The sequence below is a fragment of the Octodon degus genome, unplaced genomic scaffold (assembly GCF_000260255.1).
Source record: "Octodon degus isolate 3935 unplaced genomic scaffold, OctDeg1.0 scaffold00248, whole genome shotgun sequence".
NCBI classification, from domain to species: domain Eukaryota; kingdom Metazoa; phylum Chordata; class Mammalia; order Rodentia; family Octodontidae; genus Octodon; species Octodon degus.
The window spans coordinates 2,275,163-2,286,511 of record NW_004524824.1 but is presented as its reverse complement, the minus strand read 5'-3'; positions in this window follow the sequence as shown (position 1 = coordinate 2,286,511).

The window sequence follows — 11,349 nt, the reverse complement described above, 5'->3', positions numbered from 1 at the left end:
AGAATATATGCAGTGTATTATTTGTTGAAACTGTACTTCCGATTTGATTTGAAACTGTCTCATTGCCATCTGTTTATCAATAAAACTTTGAAAAATAAAAAGAAAGGGTAACATACAAAAAAATAAGTAAGCTGGACTCAGAAATTATCAAAATTGCTTCACATTAAGGAACTTGGACACAATGCAATAAACCTTGTATGCAATATTAAAACAAAAAAAGTTAGACCTCAACTTCAAGTCTAGTGATAAATCAGTATCATCCTTATCTGTGTGAAAAAAAATTTACCTTCTACTCTGTACTTAGACATTAATTCAAGATGGGCTACAGGTCTTTGTGTGTAACTCAGTGTCATAATGAATTTAGGAGAAAACTTGGAGAAGGTAGAGATTGCTCAACTATAATGCTAAAAGCAACGACTATAAAAGCTATGGGAAAATATAAGTTGAATTTATCAAAACTAAATTTGCTCATCAAAAGTCATTGTAAAGAACGCAGGCAAGTCACAGATTAGAAAAAGTATCTGCAACGTTTCTGCGGTACAGCGTTGAACGCCAGAGCACGTAAAGCCCGCCTCCAAGTGGGCAAGCAGCACAAATAAAAGCAGTTCAGTATAGGGCTACACACATTTTGGAAAAAAAGAAGATATAAGCAGCTGCCACTCATAGGAGAAAGTGCCTGCCTGTGTGTTGTCAAGAGAGCACCAGCTAAAATCATGAGAAGCTATTTCGCACCCACTAGAGTGACTAAGTCAATGCACGTTGTGGCTTATGCCTAGATGTCGCCCCAAAGCCCCATGTAGTCATGAGGAGAGGGCTTTTCAGAGGCGACTGAATCTAGAGTCTGAGATTGATTTGTGGCCCAGTCCTGGGATTAAGGGTGCAAATGCCCCCTGCCCAGGGCCAGCAGCCCGACACAAAATACGGGGCAGGGAGAGGCTTGCCTCCGCCTGTTGCTGCTTCCACTGCCTTCTGCTGCCTTGACCTGGTGCCCTTGCGCCACGTGCCGTGCTGCCAGGGAGCCAGCTGATTACGGACTGAAACCTCCCCAAACTTGGCGCTGCATAAACCTGTCCCTGCAACTTCGTGTTGGGATTTTGTTGCAGCCACAAGGAAAGTAGCTAAGACAATCTAAAAGCAAAATAACTATAGCATTATCAAGGCTCCAAGCAACTGAAACTCACATGTTACTGATAGGAATGTAAATAGTTGCATCACTTTAGAGGGCTGTTCATAAATTATTATCAACTTAAGTATATATATATATATATATATATATATATATTGACCCAGCAATTGGACGCTTAGGTATTCATTAAATAGAACTAAAAACATAAGTTCACAAAAGCTTATACAAAAATATCCAGTGCAGCCTATTTGTAATGCATATAATAACCCAAACTGATAAATAATTTACTTGCTATCATCATTTTAAAGGATAAAAAATTGAGGCCTGGTTAGACCTTGGGATACCAGACAACAAAATACTAATGATTGTAAGTTACAATATGAATAAATCTCAAAAGCAAACGCTACGCTAAGCGAAAGACGCGCGGCACCGAAGCACACATGCTGTATGGTTCAGCTTGCCACAAACCAGGCAGATGTATGCTAGGGATTAGACAGTGGCTGAATGAGCGGTGGGGGGTGGCGTAGCAGGTGGGGGCGATGGAGCTGGCTAGGAAGGAGCTGAAGGTGGGGCCGGCGAGACAGCTCAGCAGACGAAAGTGCCTGCTTAGGCAAGCCTAGGCAAAGCTCAGGGACCATGGTTTGATCCCTGGCACCACATGCCATGCGAACCCTGCCCCCAGGGCGGGATGAGCCAGCCACGGAGTCCAGGCACGGTGGCACTGGGGAGGCTGAAAGGAAGAGGATCACCAGGAGCCTGAGCTGCCCAATGAGGCCCTGCAACAACCAATTACATATAAGAAAGAAAGAAAGAAAGAAAGAAAGAAAGAAAGAAAGTCTGAAGAAATTCCTTGGAATGATGGAACAGTTCTATGTCACGTTGAGGGTGGTGGGGGCCAGCCTGCTAGCTCAGCGGACTAAGGCGCCTGCTTAGGCAGAGCGCAGCAGCCTGGCTTAGAGCCCTGGCGTGCTGTGCCTTCCCGCCCTTGCCCCTGGGGCACGCTGAGCCTTTGACTGAGACTGGGCGTGGTGGTGCGTGCCTGTAATCTCAGCACTTGGGAGGCTGAAAACAGGAGGATCACTACGAGTCCAATCTATGACGTAGTGAGACCCTGTAGACCCTGTACTAAATAGAGAAAAAAACAAAAACAAAAACAAAAACAAAAAAAACGCACTTCCACGTTTTGGATGGTGGTTTCATCAACATATGGAACTTTCAGAACCTTAAAATATATGTTTGTTTTATATAGTAATTATAGATTAAGAAAAAAAAAAACAACACTGCCAAATGGGTTGGCATACATCACTTTCATAGGCCAGGCACTCCACTCGTCCCCTTGTAAGTGGCATCCTGGTAGGACAGCTGACCTCTGCCTTATTTTGCTACATAAGGAAAAAAAAAAAAGCCTCTTCAATACCGTGAAACTCGCATGGCTAGAAATGACAGGAGAGAAAGGTGTTTACAACAAGGTCTCACACAAAGGCCACGCCTCCCTCAAATGCCACACCTCGTAGCGAGCGTCTCTTCCAGACCATGAACACACGTACACAGACCTGGGGTGGTGAGAAGCCAAGAAAGGGCAGGATTCCGAGGCTGCGGGGCCGCCCGGTGCCTCGGGTCCTGCGCAGCGTGCGAGTGCGACCGCTCCGGGACGCCACGTTACCCAGTGCGCGCGCCTGTGTGCATACGTCACTTGCTAATCCTTTTAATGGAATTTCTATGTCGAACGTGTTCAGGCAAAGAGGTACTTTTATTCTTCTCTGGTAGAATAGCACTTTGTAAAGAGAAAAAAGCTATAGAAACATGGAAAATAAACATGACTTTTTAAAGGACAACCTAGATAAATGCTCAGGTAAAGGACATAGCTACTGAGGTCTCCTGAGTTATCCTTCTCTACATGCATTTCCCTAGTTTGTCTGTCTGTCTGTCTGTCTGTCTGTCTGTCTTTCTTGCTCTTCATAACTGTACTCAAACTTTATTTATTGGGGCTGGGGAGATGGCTCAGTAGAATAAGCGCTTGCTTGGCAAGTGCAGGGCCCTGAGTTCAATCCCCAGTACCGCCCCCCCCAAAAAAAACCCCAAAACTTTATTTATTAGGGTTCATTTATTTTAGAGTTTGATATTATTTCACTTCTCATGAATATGTCATTGAAATGCAAATATTTTTGATCCACTTAGCAAGCCTATATCTGGAGATGTGAACAACTACTTTGAAGATAACACTATGCAGTTTAACAATCATGGTTAATTTCCTATCATCCTATTTTGAAATTCTGTATAATTTAAAATGTTTCTTTAACGCTTTTATTCTCTTTAAAATGAGAGAAATGCAAGTACCTTTTAAAGGAGGAAAAGGTTCGTTATGAAAACAGCTGTGGTAAGGGCGCAGATGGTCAGGTACGGCGGGACCGCTCACGCTGTGGGACGCTCCAATCCTGAAACCCCCCTGCCCCACCCCGGGCTTCCTGCAAAAGGTTTGCTTCCCACTGACGCACTTTCCGCTGTGGCTGAGGCCGCGCAGACACCTGCTGTCCACGTGAAATCCACTTCATCTGTTTTGCCTTCTTATAAGGTGGCACCCACTGATTCCACCAAAGACGCACAGCACCTGCCTCCGCTGCCGCGCTGCCGACCACCGCTCAGGCTCCGCATTGGCTGCAGACCCAAGGCAGGGACACGATCCTCACGAGCGCTCCGTCCACGAGACAGTGTGGCGACCTACAGCACTGCACATTCTGTGTCTGCACAGCAATGAGAGGCACACTGTGGGACGTTCATGAATCACAAATAGGAATTGAATCAATGTAAGAAACATCCAGCGGGTCTCCTGTATAAAAGTATAAAACTCTGAAACCATAACGACCTCCCTCCACATGTGTGGTCTCTCAGTGGTAAACTGGCATCCTCACCAGTGTTAAGTCCTTTTCTAAATGCTCTGTCCTGTCAATTCCTGAACCTTGTCCTCAAGAAGGACATGTGCTCTTTTCTACTAAGGGAGTGTGACCACGCCCGGCTCCCATGTCATCATACATACACCCAAGAAGGTAACTGCCGGGATCTGTGCCACTCATCCTTTTAAGTAACATCAGCTTAAGTGAATGCTATTTATTTTAAATCTACACACCAAAAATAAAAACACATGGATTTTTCAGTTTCAGTATGATCTATAAAGTTGCTACTCATAGCAGCCCCTTTGAAACGTGGTGGAGGACCTCCCGGAGAGTGACCTGTACAAGGCAAAGCAGAAGGAGGGTGAATGAGTTACAGTTTTGTTGATACTAATTTTGTCTACATTTTCTTTATAAGAGATTTTAAAGTCTTCCATCATTTTACATACGGATGTTAAAAAATTGATTTACAATTTCAAGTTTCAAATTATGAATTTTGGAGTTGATCTTTTCATATTTTTTTAGCACAGATTATTAGCACAGATTTGTAGCACACGATTGCTGTCTGGATGGGCATTAGTGCAGGTGCATAACTTCAAAGCTCTTTTTCACCCCCCTTCCTTTCCCCCATACACCTCCTCCGTCTCTTGGTCCTTTCTTTTTTTTATGTATTTGGTACAGGATTTCCCTATGCAACTTGGACTTGTCGTTATCCTCTGGTTCAGCCTTCCTAGCACTGGGAATTATGGGTGTCTGCCAGCAGGCCTGGTCTCAGTGGCTGGTTCAGCATGCCTGGGGGTTGGGACCAGTGCGGCCTGTGGTGTGGGGGATCAAACTCTGGTCCTCGAGCTTGCCAGACAGACAATTAGATCTCGGAGCTATCTCCTTGGCCCTTCTTGGTCCTTTCCATTTGCAGAAGATCCCTCTATTTCCTATCATCTACCTTTTATTTTGCTCTTTATTTATATGAAGGGTCTCCTGTGTGATATTTACAAGTGGCTAGTTTATGTCACTTAACATTATGGGGTCAGTGTGCATCCACTTTCTTGTCAGTGACACAAGGTTGTCCTCCTTCACGGCACAGCAGCACTCACTGGTTGGAAACACCAGCCTTCCTTATCCACGTGGTCCCCTGCGGAGGGACGTACAGCCGGCTCCCAGGGCTTAGCTAATGTGCGTCGTGCTGCTGTAAACACTGGTGTGAAGCGTCATTGTAGTATGACATCTTTAACCTTTTCAGGAAGACACAGAAAAGGCGACTCGCTGAGTCAAACGGAATTTCTAGCTTCCGTTTTTGGAGACTTCTCCACACTGATTTGCCCCGTGGGTGTAGCAGTTGCATTTCCAACGACAACGCTGAGAAGGCCCTTTCCCCACGCCCCTCAGCGCAGCTGACATTTCCACCAGCTGATTCATGTTGGCAGGAGATGCAATCAACATTTTCTCTGTTTTCTCCAGAGTATTTTTCCACACATTAAGAATTTTAGAATGTTGTGTTCACTTTTAATGCTTTTTTCTAGTGAAATCTCGTAATAAGTTCTAGTTGTTTTCTTTTTACTAATTTGTATTTATTTTATGTGTGAAAAATAAGCTATAATTTTGTGTTACAGTCTATAAAAACTATGATTATTAATGTATTAGATGTAATTTTCTGCTTTTCCAGAGGTGGGAGATGTGTGTGTGTGTGTTTTTTAGTATCCATTTATTGCTTTATTATTGTCTTAGTTATCTCTCTCTTTTGTTGACACAAAATAACTGACACTCAAAATAATGAGGAAAACGCTTATTTATGTCACAGTTTGTAAAGGCTTCAGACCATAACTGCTATCTTCAAGGCGGGGTGGCATGGCAGACAGGCACTGCAGAGGAGAAATGGTTCACAGTGAGCAGAAGACAGCAAAGCGAGCCGGAATGAGCCAAGCCTCCTTCTGTCCCTCACATTTTATCCAGGCTATGAGGATAAAGGAGCTGCCAAGCCAGTCCTTGGCCTGATTTAGTAACCGCCCACCCTGAGTCCTAACACTGTCAATCCTAGCACTGCACCATGAATCAGTCACACACTCCAGATCCAACCACCTCTGAAAAAGCTCCATTCATGATCGCATGAGGCTTCAGGGGGGATATCCAGACACAAACTATAGGAATGATCAAATCCCACCACTCAAGGTATCAGAAAAGGACTCAGTCTTCATTTCCATTCTCCACTGAAAGGTGAAGCCTTTCCCATCTTTATTGCCATTTTTCTATTAATTACAGTTAAACATGGATGCTGTCTCAGCCACTCTTCTCTTGTTGCTGGGACAAATAATTGACACCCCAAATGAAGGAAGGAAAGGTTTCCTTAGCTCACAGTTCCTGGAGATTTCAGTCCATACTCAGCTGGCTCCAAGGCAGACTGGCACATGGCAGAGGGCAGCAGTTCATGGTGGTGGAAGGCAGCAAAAGAGCAGGAGCAAAAGGGAGGAGTAACAGCAACAATGGCAACAGAGAGCAAGTCTGTCTCCTTACGTTGTATTCAGGCTATCCACCCAGTCTGGGTATAGCACTCACATCCCTAATCCCAGTAGTACTCACACCCATAATCCCAGTAGCATTCACACCCATAATCCCAGCGGATCATGAGTTAATCACAGACTCCAGAAGTCTGCCCCATGACTGCATGAGGCTTTGGGGAGACAACTGACACAAACCATAAGAGATGTCATTAACAAATTTGATAACAGAAAGTGAAGAATAGTACAAGAATCTCTGAGTTCCACTTCTAACGTCATTCTATACACTGTAATCTTAGGGAAAAAATGCAAGTACTCTGAGATTCAAATTATTTTTGAGAAAAAAGTAATTTCTTTCCTATCAACATCATGGGGTTATTGTAAGAATCAGACACAATAATGCCTGCAAAATTGCTATCTCAATTCCAAGACATGAACTGTGCAATGACATTATCATTCTGTGTTTCATGAGCAAAAGAGTTACATTCAAGTCAAGGAGCATGTTGCATCATGGGGCGGAGCCACTCGTGAAGGGAGGTGGAGGAGGGCTCCGCCAGGAGCCACGCAGCAGGGGCTGAGCACGTTGAAGGCGGCTAAAGCTCTGCCATGCCTCGTGGTCCCAAGAGCACCTAGAGCAAGTGGCAGCACCAAGGCATTGAGTGCTGGATATACTGACGGGTGTGTTTGCTCCTCGTCCATCCACGGGTCCCCATAAGCTGAGAGAATGTCTGCTTCTCATCGTCTTCCTGAGGAACAGACCCATGTACACCCTGACAAATGAAGTAAAGAGGATGTGCACGCAGCAATTCATTGAGATTGACTGCAGAGTCCGAACTGACATAACCTGTTTTGCCAGCTTTACGATGTCATCAGCACTGACCAGACAGGAGAGTGCTTCTGTCTGATCAACGACACGCAGGGTCACCTTTCTGTTCATGGTAGTACACCTGAGGAAGCCAAGTATAAGTTGCGTGAAGTGGGAGATCTTTGTGGGCACAAAAGGGATCCTTTATTTGGTAACCCACGATCCCTGCACCACGAGATGTTCTTCTATAACACAAAACAGACAGGCTTGGACAGAGACTGGGCAGTGAGGAGGTGTGAAAAAATGTGCAAAGAAGAAGGGGCAGAAAATGGGAGAAACGTTAGTATATTGGAGAGAAAAATCTGTGCTCTGAAGTGGAAGGATGGAAAGATGTGTCCTTATCGTCAATAATACAGAATGATAGAACTTGAGAGAACAAATGAAACTAAAATAACTCCATAGGGATTGATAATTATAATAATTCCCAAGTGCATTGATAGAATTGACCCACATGTAACAGGCTATCCTGCAATCAAAAAGCCAGGGAAAAATATTTTGAAGTATTTATGCACCTTTTGGTCCAAACAATATGGACTCACTTGTTACTCAAAACAAAGGGGTTCAAAGTATCACTTACAGTCTAAGTTAGGTATAATAGACCAAGTCATCTTAAAATACACAAGAGCAAAAGTTCAACGAGGATGTCCATCACTGATGTCTTCACCCTTATGCTTAGTTGGGAATCATTTTATTGAAATCATACCACCTATAGAAAGGAAAGACCAACACGACAGGTAAAGGGTATTGTTGAAAGAAAGACAACACCTTTTTCTCCTGTGTTTAATGCTTGCCCTATTTAGTTGGTTGCTTCTGATCTCATTCGTGGAATTCTGATCATTTTCTTCCCTCTCTAGAACATCTTTCAGTAGCCTGTGTAGGGTTGGCTTTGTCATCACGAAATTCTTTAGCTGTTCTTTGTCATGAAAGTATTTCACTCTCCATCAATCTTGAAAGAGAGTTTTGCAGGGTATAGTAGTCTGGGCTGGAATTTGTTTTCATAGAGGACCTGAAGTACTCTGCTCCATGCTCTTCTTGCCTTCATGGTTTGTGAAGAGAAGTCAGCCGTAATTTTGATGGGTTTTCCTTTGAATGTGATCTGCTTCTTTTCTCTAGCTGCTTTCAGTAAATTATTCTTGTGCTGAATTTCTGGGATCTTGACTATTATATGTCTCGATGTGTTTTTCATTGGGTTGAGGTTACTTGGCATTCTGTATGCTTCGGTTACCTGAATGTCAGATTGTTTCCTCATATTTGGGAAGTTTTCTGCTATTACTTCTGCCCATATTTTTTTAATGTCATTTGTGTTGACTCCTTCTTTCTCATTGATGCCTATTAGTCTCACATTGTTCATCGTTGCATCATCTTGCAGGTGATGGATTATTCTTTCCTGCATCCTAGAGACAGAAAAAGGAATATTGTGGGACTGTCCTGCTTCAAGGTTGCATATGGTGAGATTTTTGGACTTATGTGTAAACATAAGAAGTATATAATTCTTTATGCCTATTTTAAAATATATTCTAATTTTTAAATTTTTTTTATCATATTCTGCAGGGACTTAAAGTTCAACATATCAATACTTGATGAAAAATACCTGTTCCACGTTATGCTTAAGATGTTTGATATTCAGACAGATAGTGAAGTTAAGCTTAACAGCCTAAGTTGTGTGGTAATAACAATAAGCTTGTCTTCTGGAGGGTTAACAACCTAAGTTTGCAGACCAAATTAGAGAAAAAGGAGGGCCGCAAGGAAAGCTAACATTTTGGCCCTAGCCTTCCAGGGTCAATTAAGACTCAGAACATATGAGAACTTGTACTGTAACGTCATGTAACTCAGTAGTGTCCCAAATTTTCTGATCAAGGAGATTATGGGGCCAAAGAGGAAAGTGATCGATGATGTAGAGTGTGCCTAAGGAGAGTCACATGGAGAGAAAACATTCTCTCAGGCTTTCAAGGAGAGCACATTGGCCAAGCAGTGGCCGTGACTCATCCAGATGGATGACACTGACAAAAGTTCTACAATCTGAGGTACAGGATCTCAGGATAAATCCTGAGGGGATTTCACTGACCTTATCAGACCCAAAAGCTACAACTCTTGTTGCATAGGTCCTGCTTTACCTTGCTCTTAACCATCCAGTAGAAAAGTATGAAGACGAAATATAGGAAATAAAGTCATGCTGTTATGTTGAGCTGTGGGGGACTCAGGTCAACAATTTCTGACATTGCCAGTCAAGCGGAAGACCCAACACTACTATGGGCTACTGAACTCTTTTAGAATATTTTGCTGAGTTTACACACTTATAATATTCAAAGAACGGAACTTAACCAAAAAAGGGATACAGATGAATGTCCATTTTGTATCTGTGTATTCAAAATGGTTAGGATAGATATATAGTTACATTCTCTTAATGAATAGAGGGATTTGTCCTAACAGTGTTTGTAAATAGGATATCATGTCCACATCTTGTACAACAATTAACCACTAGGAAGAATGTATGCAATGTGTTAATTATTGAAACTGTCCTACCAATTTGATTTGAAACTGTCTCATTGCTATTTGTTTCTCAATAAAAGTATGGAGAAAAAAAAGAGAATAACCAAGTAAAAAGAAAAAAAAAAGGGACAACAATCCAAAAAGAATTTGGGAAGAGACCAGATACTACATTCAGATTACAATGACATTGCATATTGAATGTTTTAAGCTGCACCATACAAAGAAAATCTGTTGAATAAATTGGATAAAATTGCCATTTTTTGTGATTCTGTTATATTATCTTATAAGAAATTAACAAAAGCATAGGCAATTGGTGGCCAGCCTGTGTAACAATAATTGGCAGGTAAGTGGAGAGAGAGCACATTTACCCTGTTGAGCCATTTCTGCAGGGAGCACAGGAAGGTGGGCGGGAGAAGGTTTCTATCTGGAGGGAGAGCCCCCCTGCATAAGGACACTGAGGAGCTCTGTTTCAGGGGTTTCCTCCTTGTGTTTTTTATGAGGCAGGGTCTCCCTGTATAGCCCAGGCTGGTCTTGAGCTCACAGTGACCCTCCTATCTCAGCACCCCCACGTGTGTACCACCAAACCCAGCCCCTCTCTTCTTTGTTCTTAGCTATAGGATCAATTTTGACTAAAAAAATCTGTCTAGTGTCACTTGTTCTTTTCCTGTGCTGGATAAGCCTCCAGAAATGAGAGACCACGTTATTGTTCATCAGATTCAACACTCTGTTCATTACAGTTAGGACAGGGCGGGGCTTCTCAGAGGAACCCTGGCAGCCAAAGCGTTTCTCCACGATGGATTTGAGCACCCTGCTGCTGCCCTCCTGCCTGCCTCCCTCTTCCTGTGCGGACACTCCCCACAGTGCCTTCTGAAACTCACTCTGCAGCTCAGCGGGTTCTACCGTGGTCAGCGCACCCTCGTTGTCCCCAGTGGGCTCCTCTGTCTGACTCATCCTCTCGCCCACGTACGCAACCCACTCCACTGCCTGGGCATCGGACCCTGCAAAGTCACATCCAGTGACACATTCCTGCCTCAGTTTCCTCCAGGCTGTTCGAGGTCTGCTGTGTGACATCTCCCCAGACTTTGCCACCAAGGACGACTGATGCAGCGGAGGACACCAAAATGCATCTTGCAGAACTCTTTCCGAGTCCAGGACATCTCTCAGAGACATTAAGACGTCTAATGAAGAGCAACTTTGTTACAGCTTCTTGAAGCTGCAGGTCGCTTGCTGGCCCATGCACCACAGAAGAGGTGTCCTGTGTGAGGGGTGACCTCACGAAGCCCTACACAGTGTCCATGTCATCCACCAAGGCTGGAGGTTGCAGGGGCTCTGTCCACAGAGGAAGGCTTCTCTCCGGCAGTTGTTGTCAGAAAGGTATTTCCTCACAGACACCTGCCGTCAGTCCGTAAACAGCTGACACCTGTAGTCAGTCTGTAAACAGCTGACACCTGCAGTCAGTCCGTAAACAGCTGACACCTGCAGTCAGTC